Raw genomic sequence first — 11,383 nt, 5'->3', positions numbered from 1 at the left:
TGCTTACATGAAAATAAGCTTGCGTTGGTAAGAGACCCGGAGAGAGGTGCGATCTGGTGGCACTGGAAAGAGGCGACGGAGAACCAGGATGCAGCCTGGACGCCATGGCCAACTGCTGGGTGACCCTGGAGAGCCAGAATCAGAGCCCAAGTCGCGCTGCATGCCACAACCTGCTGAACAGGAATCCAGACACTAATCGGGCAACCAGGAACCAGCCGGACGTTGCTGAACAAACCCCCGAGCGCTCCAGGCTGATGCATGGAAACCCGCGTAACTCCGGCGGTGCACTGAATCCTGAGCGGTTCAGGCAACATGGAATCCTAAGCGAAACAGGCAATGACATACACCTTCATGAAGATGATGGAACCTGGGTGGGTCGGGCAGTACCTTGGACCAGGTCGGACCTGGCCACTACCTACCCACTGGGAGACCAGGGAAACAGAAGCCTGAGCGGATCAGGCCCACCTGACCTGAGTGAATCAGGGGAATACATAACCAGACTGTTCAGGAAAATGTGCAATCTGGGAACAACCGACCTGGAAGAGGAAGGAAAACAAAACCCGAATGAGGGAGAACATGGCACCTGAGCGACTCAGGGAAAACATGACCCCCGAGCGACTCAGGAAACACCCAGACCTGAGCGATTCAGGGAACACACCAGACCTGAGCAATTCAGGGAACACACCAGACCTGAGCGATTCAGGGAACACACCAGACCTGAGCGATTCAGGGAACACACCAGACCTGAGCGATTCAGGGAACACACCAGACCTGAGCAATTCAGGGAACACACCAGACCTGAGCGATTCAGGGAACACACCAGACCTGAGCGATTCAGGGAACACACCAGACCTGAGCGATTCAGGGAACACACCAGACCTGAGCGATTCAGGGAACACACCAGACCTGAGCGATTCAGGGAACACACCAGACCTGAGCGATTCAGGGAACACACCAGACCTGAGCGATTCAGGGAACACACCAGACCTGAGCGATTCAGGGAACACACCAGACCCGAGCGATTCAGGGAACATCACCCCTAAGTGACTAAGGGGAGGCAACCCAGCGATTCAGGGAACCTGACCCCTGAGTCACCCAGGGAAGACATGACACATGCGACTTTGGGAACATGACATCTGTGAATTGGAGAAAACATAACCCTGAGCGAATCAGGGAAGACATGACACCTGCGATTCTTGGGTAGATGACACCTGCAATTTGGAGAAAAAACACGACGCCTGAGCGACTCAGGGAAGACAAACCTGACTGATTCAGGGAAGACATGACACCTGCGATTCCAGGAACATGACACCTGCGATTTGGGGAAAAACATGACACCTGCGTTTGAGGAAAACATGACACTTGATCGATTCAGGGATCCGGGAAGACATAACACCTGAGCGATTCAGGGAGACATTACACCTGAGCGATTCACGGGGACATTGCACCTGAGCGATTCAGGGAGACATTGCACCTGAGCGATTCAGGGAGACTTTGCACTTGAGCGATTCAGGGAGACATTGCACCTGAGCGATTCAGGGAGACATTGCACCTGAGCGATTCAGGGAGACATTGCACTTGAGCGATTCAGGGAGACATTGCACCTGAGCGATTCAGGGAGGCATTACATCTGAGCGAAACAGGGAGACTTTGCACCTGAGTGATTCAGGGAGACATCACACCAGAGCGAATCGGGGAGACATTGCCCCCGAGCGACTCCGGGAAGACATACACTGGAGCGCTTCAGGAAAGACATTTTTCCCTGGGTGGTACTGGGAACATTGCAAAGCGGATTGGGGACCTTATTTCATGGAGTGAATACGGGATTACTAGCGCCCGAGCACCTCAGGGAGCACGTCATGCCTGAGCGAAACGGGGATGACATTGCACCTGAGCGAGTCAGAGGACAAATGACACCTAGTGGCTGCAGGGACTTATTAATTTATTATTATTTTTTCACCAGCATTGCGGGGGTTAACAGGTAGCAGGCCAACAGCCAGAACAAGCATGGTATTGAATCAAAGGTTCCTTTTTTTTTTTTTATTACAACAGCAGTGCGGGGGTTAACAGGCAGCAGGCCAACAGCCAGAAGCCGGCAGCTCGTCCAGGGAGAACGGGCCCCCTGGAGGCAGGCTGCCGCGCTGCTAGTCCCGGCGCCCGGAACCCCCGCACTGGGCACATGGCAGGAAGACATTCAAGTCATCAGTTATGTAGTCTCTGCAGATCATCTCAATGTAAATGCGATAGGAAGGCCTGAAAGGAACACCAGAATGCCTCTGCCCACATTACCAGTGGGAACACCTCTGCAGAAAGAATCGTGTCCCGAAGCCGCTGTGAGCCTTCCCCGCCGGCCAACTCGCGGCGCATGCGCCGGAGGGATCGGTACCCGGAGCGGGGGGGGGGACCCCGCGATGAGCATTCACCGGAGCAGCCGCAGCGGCGGGCAGTGCGGGGGTTTGACGGGCAGCTGTGCGCCGCCAAGCCCGGACCCCCTGAACAGGAAACACGAGGTGCCGGTGGCGGCGCGTCCGACCAGGCCGCAGAGCGGCTATACCTACAACAAGAAACGCGGCTGGCAGCATGAACGGGCTGCGGGGAGATGCACCGACGGGAGACGTGACCGGAAGTGACGTCTGGCGCTGGATCAAGAAGCAAACAGGCAAGAACCGGGCGCCCTCCTGCTTGTAGGAGGGGGTTTAAATAGGCTAAGTGCGCTCCTCCCACAGTTACAGGCTGCAAGCAGCCTTCAATATATGTTTCACCCCCCCTGCACCCCTGAATGATATTATGGCGGCGGGTGGTGCAGGGGGGTGTTGCAGGCGGTGCGGGAGGCGGGATCGCGATCCCCCGCCCGCCTCCCCTTGAATAATCGTTGGTGGCTATTGGGTATACCAGGGTGTCAGCACATTGGTATACCCACTAGCCACCACCCTGGTATAAACGGCTGACATCTGTGATGCGATGTCAGCCGTTTAACCCTTTCCATACCACGGTCCGCAGAGGTTAACAGTCGGGAGCTCCCTCCCTCTCCCATCGGGGGGCTGCTGTGCCTTTGCAGCCCCCTGACATGATGGGGTGACAGAGGGAGGGAGCCCCCCTCCTTACCCTTCCCCGTCTGCGCAGTTGTGGCCACAATTGAGCAGACAGGGAAGGTTCCCATGGCAACAGGACGCCTTCTCAGGCATCCTGCTGTCCATGGTGCTGAACAGATCTGTTCAGACAAAGTGTAAGTAAAATACAGTACAAAACACTTTATAGTGTACTGTACTGTATTATACAGACATCAGACCCACTGGATCTTCAAGAACCAAGTGGGTCTGGGTCAGAAAAAAAAGTGAAAAAAAATTAAAAATCAAAAAACACATTTATCATTGATTTAAAAATGAAAAAAAATAAAATTCCCTACACATGTTTGGTATCGCCTCGTCCGTAACGACTTAATCTATAAAACAGTCATGTTACTTTACCCGAATGGTGAACGCCATAAAAAAAAAAAACTATGATGAAATTGAAATTTTGCCCACCTTGCTTCCCAAAAAAGGTAATAAAAGTGATCAAAAAAGTCGCATGTACGCCAAAATTGTAATAATCAAACCGTCATCTCATCCCGCAAAAATCATACCCTACCCAAGATAATCGCCCAAAAACTGAAAAAACTATGGCTCTTGGACTATGGAAACACTAAAACATGATTTTTTTTGTTTCAAAAATGAAATCATTGTGTAAAACTTACATAAATAAAAAAAAATATACATATTAGGTATCGCCGCGTCCGTATCGACCGGCTCTATAAAAAGATCACATGAGCTAACCCCCTCAGGTGACCACCGTTAAAAAAAAAAAAAAAGATGTAAAAAAAGCCATTTTTTGTCATCTAACGTCACAAAAAGTGTAATAGCAAGCGATCAAAAAGTCATATGCACACCAAAATAGTGCCAATCAAACAGTCATCTCATCCCACAAAAAATGAGACCCTACTTAAGATAATCGCCCAAAAACTGAAAAAACTATGGCTCTTAGACTATGGAGACACTAAAACTTTTTTTTGTTTTAAAAATGAAATCATTGTGTAAAACTTACATAATTAAAAAAAATTGTATACATATTAGGTATCGCCGCATCCATGACAACCTGCTCTATAAAATTACCACATGATCTAACCTGTCAGAGGAATGTTGTAAATGACAAAAAAATAAAACGGTGCCAAAAAACCTATTTCTTGTTACCTTGCCGCACAAAAAGTGTAATATAGAGCAACCAAAAATCATATGTACCCTAAACTAGTACCAACAAAACTGCCACCCTATCCCGTAGTTTCTAAAATGGGGTCACTTTTTTGGAGTTTCTACTCTAGGGGTGCATTAGGGGGGCTTCAAAAGGGACATGGTGTCCAAAAAAAAACAGTCCAGCAAAATCTGCCTTCCAAAAACCGTATGGCATTCCTTTCCTTTAGCGCCCTGCCGTGTGCCCGTACAGCAGTTTACGACCACATATGGGGTGTTTCTGTAAACTACAGAATCAGGGCCATAAATAATGAGTTTTGTTTGGCTGTTAACCCTTGCTTTGTAACTGGAAAAAAAATATTAAAATGGAAAATCTGCCAAAAAAGTGAAATTTTGAAATTGTATCTCTATTTTCCATTAAATCTTGTGGAACACCTAAAGGGTTAACAAAGTTTGTAAAATCAGTTTTGAATACCTTGAGGGGTGTAGTTTCTTAGATGGGGTCACTTTTATGGAGTTTCTACTCTAGGGGTGCATCAGGGGGGCTTCAAATGGGACATGGTGTAAATAAATCAGTCCAGCAAAATCTGCCTTCCAAAAACCGAACGGCGCACCTTTCACTCTACCTTTCACACGGCTGTGTGGCCGTACAGTAGTTTACGGCCACATATGGGGTGTTTCTGTAAACGGCAGTCAGGGCAATAAAGATACAGTCTTGTTTGGCTGTTAACCCTTGCTTTGTTAGTGGAAAAAATGGGTTAAAATGGAGAATTAGGCAAAAAAATGAAATTCTCAAATTTCATCCCCATTTGCCATTAACTCTTGTGGAACACCTAAAGGGTTAAAGAAGTTTGTAAAATCTGTTTTGAATACCTTGAGGGGTGTAGTTTATAGAATGGGTTGGTTTACATTTTTGGTTGGTTTATATTATGTAAGCCTCGCAAAAAGTGACTTCAGACCTGTAGTGGCCCCTAAAAATTGTTTTTTTGTAAATTTCTGAAAAATTTCAAGATTTGCTTCTAAACTTCTAAGCCTTGTAACATCCCAAAAATTTTTATTATCATTCCCAAAATAATTCAAACATGAAGTAGACATATGGGGAATGTAAAGTCATCACAATTTTTGGGGGTATTACTATGTATTACAGAAGTAGAGAAACTGAAACTTTGAAATTTGCAAATTTTTCCAAATTTTTGGTAAATTAGGTATTTTTTAATGCAAAAAAAATAGGTTTTTTTTACTTCATTTTACCAGTGTCATGAAGTACAATATGTGACGAAAAAACTGTCTCAGAATGGCCTGGATAAGTCAAAGCGTTTTAAAGTTATCACCACTTAAAGTGACACTGGTCAGATTTGCAAAAAATGGCCAAGTCCTTAAAGGGATTCTGTCACCAGGTTTGACCCCTGTCAGCTAAACATATGCTGATGTTCAGGGCCTCATCACGATTCCTAATGTGGGCTTCTAAATGTGATCTGTAGCCTTATTTTGCTAAAAAACAGCTTTTACTAACCTGTCACTCAAAGAAACGTGCCCAAGGGGATGTAAAGGGATGCAAGGTGCCCGCCGCACCCGCCGCCGTTCGTGCCCAGCGCCGCCTTTCCAGACTTCTGCGCCGCCTCCTAATCCTCTGTGCCGCCTCTCGCTCTCCCTCCCCCTCCTGTAAGATATCGCTCTGCGCACAGGGCTCTGAGAGGCTGGCGCCAGAGTGCAGGTCATACAGGGGGTTGAGCGAATTGCCGGCGCATGCGCACTTCGCTGTAAGAAGCCAAATGGAGTAGTCCGCACGGGCGCATCAGGCAGAGCCCTGTGCGCACGCGCGAGATCTTACAGCAGCAGGAGGAGGGGGAGGGAGAGCGAGAGGCGGCACAGAGGATTAGGAGGCGGCGCAGAAGTCTGGAAAGGCGGCGCTGGGCACGAACGGCGGTGGGTGCGGCGGGCACCTTGCATCCCTTGACATCCCCTGACATCCCCTTGGGCACCTTATTTCTTTGAGTGACAGGTTAGTAAAAGCTGTTTTTTAGCAAAATAAGGCTACAGATCACATTTAGAAGCCCACATTAGGAATCCTAATGAGGCCCTGAACATCAGCATATGTTTAGCTGACAGGGGTGAAACTTGGTGACAGAATCCCTTTAAGGTGAAATAGGGCTAAGTCCTTAAGGGGTTAAAGGCATAGTAATCTTAGTGTATGTAAACTTTTGACTTTGCAGAAAGTAATAAAAATGCCTTAAAACGTTCTCTCTCTCATTATTCTGGCATTTGGCAAATAATAATAATTATGGTAATCCTAATTGACCAAAAACAGGAAAGGTTTATTCTGATTTCATGTCAGATATTGAGAAAAACCTGCATATGTGTCTTTTTATATAGTGTATGTGAACTTCTGGTTTCAACTGTAGATAAGTAATATATTTTTTTTTTTTAGTTTACTGCTGCTGTGAGGGGAAGTTGTTATCTTCAAGGTAGTCCTTGTTGCTATAGTAGGCATAGAATTGGAATACAGTATGACAGCTTTATTGTTCTCTTGATAGTCCTGGATAAGCAGAGCATTGTACTTATCAGTGTAATGTGTGATCCTCTGAGTCACCACTACAAGAGGGTCCTCTTTGGCCGTAGTGACGGTCTGACTGACCAAGGTAAGTGAGACTGTCTGCTGTGCTGAAAGCCCAAACAAGGAAGAAGTTAAAGGGGTTCTGCAGTTTTTTTAAACTGATGATCTATTCTCTAGATAGATCACCAGCATCTGATCGGCAGAGGTCCGACACCCGGGACCTCTGCTGCTGATCAGCTGTTTGAGAAGGCAGCGGCGCTGGCAGCAGCGCCGCGGCCTTCTCGCTGTTTACCGCAGGCCCAGTGACGTCACGACTAGTATCAATGGCCTGGGCGGGGCTAAACTCTGTTCACTTGAATGGAGCTTAGCCCCGCCCAGGCCATTGATACTAGTCGTGACGTCACTGGGCCTGCGGTAAACAGCGAGAAGGCTGCAGCGCTACTGCCAGCGTCGCTGCCTGCTCAAACAGCTGATCGGCAGAGGTCCCGGGTGTCGGACCACCACCAATCAGATGCTGATGATCTATCCAGAGGATAGATCATCAGTTTAAAAAAACTGCAGAACCTCTTTAAGCCATAACAGGAAGTAGATTAAATGGAGTGACAGGATATATAAAACCAAAAAAATAAAAACACAAAAAAATTTGCGTGCACTCCACAGTTTATGGATCGTCCAGTCCATAATAGAACAGTCCTATCTTATTTTTGGGGGAAACAATGTGACTATAAAAAATGGCAAATCGCATGTTTTTTTATTTTTTTCTGTTACGGCTAATAGTTTGGACTTTTTAGAACTTGGCGATACGTAATATATTTATATTTTTATTGTGTTTTTTTTATATGTAAAATTGGAAACCTTTTAACCCCTCAGGTACTGCTGAAGAAAACATATCGCTCGCTGAGAGCCATTTCTCTATAAGATACTATGCTGCGCAGTAGGGCAGCCTAGTATCGAAAAATAGTAAAACCGGGTATCGTATCGATCTAGGTAGAAAAGCCTTCTAAGTAAGGCTACTTTGACATCTGCGTTATGCTGTCTGGTTCTGAGATCCGGCACAGGCTCTCAAAACCGCAGCACAACAATTCAGCTTTGACCCCATTCATTGTCAATGGGGAAAAAACTGAACAAACCAGAATGGAGGGCACCAGAATGCATTCTGTTCCGGTTTGTTGCGTTCCCATGCCAGGCACAAAAACACTGCAAGCAACGTTTTTTGTGTGCGGCATGCGAAACTGAAGAAGCCGGATCTGGCACCAAAAACCATGTAAGTCAATGGTGCCAGATATGTTTTTTTTAATATGAAAAAAAATAACGGATTTGGCGCCCGCTGATTTACAGTGGTTTTAGTGCTGGATCCGGTTTCTTCATTTTCAATATAATACAACCGGATCCGTTCAGAACAGATGCAGCCGGTTGTATTATTAGGATGGAAGCGTTTTGCTGTGGTTTTGAGATCCCATGCCAGATCTCAAAACCGGACGGCAAAAGCGCAGATGTGAAAGTAGCTTTAGCCCTCAAATGAGGTTGTCCTATGATGGAGTTTGTGGACGCCCGTGGCAGAAACCATTAGAGTTTGGCTACACAGTGACATGTGTTGTGCGACTCAAGATCATTGAAGGATCCACTTGTCAGACAGACCGTAAATAGAAATCAATCTCCGCACTGTATGACACAGATGTCCAAAAAGATTTATACCCTGAAGTCTGCTGCAGGAACATAGCGTGCACTCTGTAAGGATGGGCCTCACGTCACATATATCATCTGTGCATTAAGTGTTAGACAGGACGGCTCTGCTCAGCGTCTCCCAGGACAGTGTTATGGAATTAGGCCTCTTTTACACGGGCGTCGCGTGTGCCGGCCGGATAGGATGCAGGTGCGTCGTGGGAAAATGCAAGTTTTTTCTCCGCGAGTGCAAAGCGTTTTTAATGCGTTTTGCACGCGCGTGAGAAAAATCGCCATGTTTGGTACCCGGACTTCTTCACAGAATATAGAGCTTGCTGCGATTTTCACGCAATGCACAAGTTATGCGTGAAAATAACCGCTCATGTGCACACCCCCATAGAAATGAATGGGTCCGGATTTAGTGAGGGTGCAATGCGTTCATCTTAAGCATTGCACCCGTGCGGAAAACTCGCAAAACGTCCTATTTTTTTATAATTGTATTTTTATTGAAATACAACAAAACAGTTTTGTTTCAACTGTATGCACAATTGCTTGCTCTTCTCAGAATTGAGGGATTCGCTGCTCTCCTCCGTATAAGACGCCACCATGCGTCTGGCAGAACTCTCCCCAAGTATTCCTCCCATCGGACCATGTAAGAGTGTCTTTGAATCCGTTCTGGGAAGGGGTTCAGCAGAATGGAGTATAGCTCAGATATTAGCCCTTTCATATGCACCCCTCTTCTACAAAGGCGTTCAAATGCCGTTGGGAGGAAGACATTGAACCCCGAGAAGATAGATTGGGCAAAGTGTCTAATCTGAATGTAGAAATAGTTGGTTGATGAGGGAAGGCCATATTTGTTCTAGTTAGCTGAGAAGGGTGAAAGGTCCCTAGTGAATGGGTCCACAATGTCCTCATACCGAAAGATACCGAGTTGAAACCATATTCTCGTCGCTGAAGTGGTGAGACTCGCTGGAAGTAGAGGATGATATAGAAAGGAGGTCATGGAAGAATGGCGAGAGACTAGAGGAAACCTACTACTACAGGTCCTCCAAATGGATTTAGTGGTGGCCATGGGCCCCAGAAGATCCCCAGGTGATGACGTACTATATGGGCTAGACCATAGCAGAGAATTAGGGTGTATAGGAGCCAGTCAGAGTCTCTCTATCTGCATCCAAATAGAATAAGGTTGCAGAGATGCCCAAGCTGTGATGCAGTGTAACTGAGCTGCCCAATAATATTTGATCAAGTACAGACCTAGGGATCATATGGCGTCTCTCAGCCCATATAAATCGGAGGAGCTGGGACTGTACAGATCTCCAATCTTTGAGGGGGACCGGAACGGGTAAGGTCTCAAACAGGTACAGGAGAGAGGGGGGCGGGCACACAAGGCTCTGACGTTTCGTGTACAGAGCCGCGCCACTCCCTAAGGCAGAGAGAAGCCTGTACACGAGACGTGACCACCGGAGCCTGGTGGATGACGTCAGGGGTCACATGACCCGCATCGGCAGTTCAGAAAGCCTGCAGAATAAATCATGTAAGTAAATTAGAAATGTATTTTTAATAACCTTATAAGCTACCATAACATATATAGATATAACTCGGATAACCCCTTTAACCCCTTAAGGACTCAGCCCTATTTCACCTTAAGGACTTGGCCATTTTTTGCAAATCTGACCAGTGTCACTTTAAGTGCTGATAACTTTAAAACGCTTTGACTTATCCAGGCCGTTCTGAGATTGTTTTTTCGTCACATATTGTACTTCATGACACTGGTAAAATGAAGTAAAAAAAATTATTTTTTTTGCACAAAATAATACCTAATTTACCCAAAAATTTGAAAAATTTGCAAATTTCAAAGTTTCAGTTTCTCTACTTCTGTAATACATAGTAATACCCCCAAAAATTGTGATGACTTTACATTCCCCATATGTCTACTTCAAGTTTGAATTGTTTTGGGAATGATATTTTATTTTTTGGGGATGTTATAAGGCTTAGAAGTTTAGAAGCAAATCTTGAAATTTTTCTGAAATTTACAAAAACTCAATTTTTAGGGACCAGTTCAGCTCTGAAGTCACTTTGCGAGGCTTACATAATAGAAACCACCCAAAAATGACCCCATCTAAGAAACTACACCCCTCAAGGTATTCAAAACTGATTTTACAAACTTCGTTAACCCTTTAGGTGTTGCACAAGAGTTATTGGCAAATGGGGATGAAATTTGAGAATTTCATTTTTTTGCCTAATTTTCCATTTTAACCAATTTTTTCCACTAACAAAGCAAGGGTTAACAGCCAAACAAGACTGTATCTTTATTGCCCTGACTCTGCCGTTTACAGAAACACCCCATATGTGGCCGTAAACTACTGTACGGCCACACAGCGGGGCGTAGAGTGAAAGGTGCGCCGTTTGGTTTTTGGAAGACAGATTTTGCTGGACTGGTTTTTTGACACCATGCCCCATTTGAAGCCCCCATGATGCACCCCTAGAGTAGAAACTCCATAAAAGTGACCCCATCTAAGAAACTACACCCCTCAAGGTATTCAAAACTGATTTTACAAACTTTGTTAACCCTTTAGGTGTTGCACAAGATTTAATGGAAAATAGAGATCCAATTTCCAAATTTCACTTTTTTGGCAGATTTTCCATTTTAATATTTTTTTTCCAGTTACAAAGCAAGGGTTAACAGCCAAACAAAACTCATTATTTATGGCCCTAATTCTGTAGTTTACAGAAACACCCCATATGTGGTCGTAAACCGCTGTACAGGCACACGGCAAAGCGCAGAAGGAAAGGAATGCCATACGGTTTTTGGAAGGCAGGTTTTGCTGGACTGGTTTTTTGACACCATGTCCCATTTGAAGCCCCCCTGATGCACCCCTAGAGTAGAAACTCCAGAAAAGTGACCCCATTTTAGAAACTACGGAATAGGGTGGCAGTTTTGTTG

Source organism: Bufo bufo, chromosome 3 (assembly GCF_905171765.1).
Source record: "Bufo bufo chromosome 3, aBufBuf1.1, whole genome shotgun sequence".
In the NCBI taxonomy this organism is placed as follows: domain Eukaryota; kingdom Metazoa; phylum Chordata; class Amphibia; order Anura; family Bufonidae; genus Bufo; species Bufo bufo.
The sequence above is the reverse complement of the archived record's forward strand: the minus strand, read 5'-3'. Positions refer to the sequence as shown.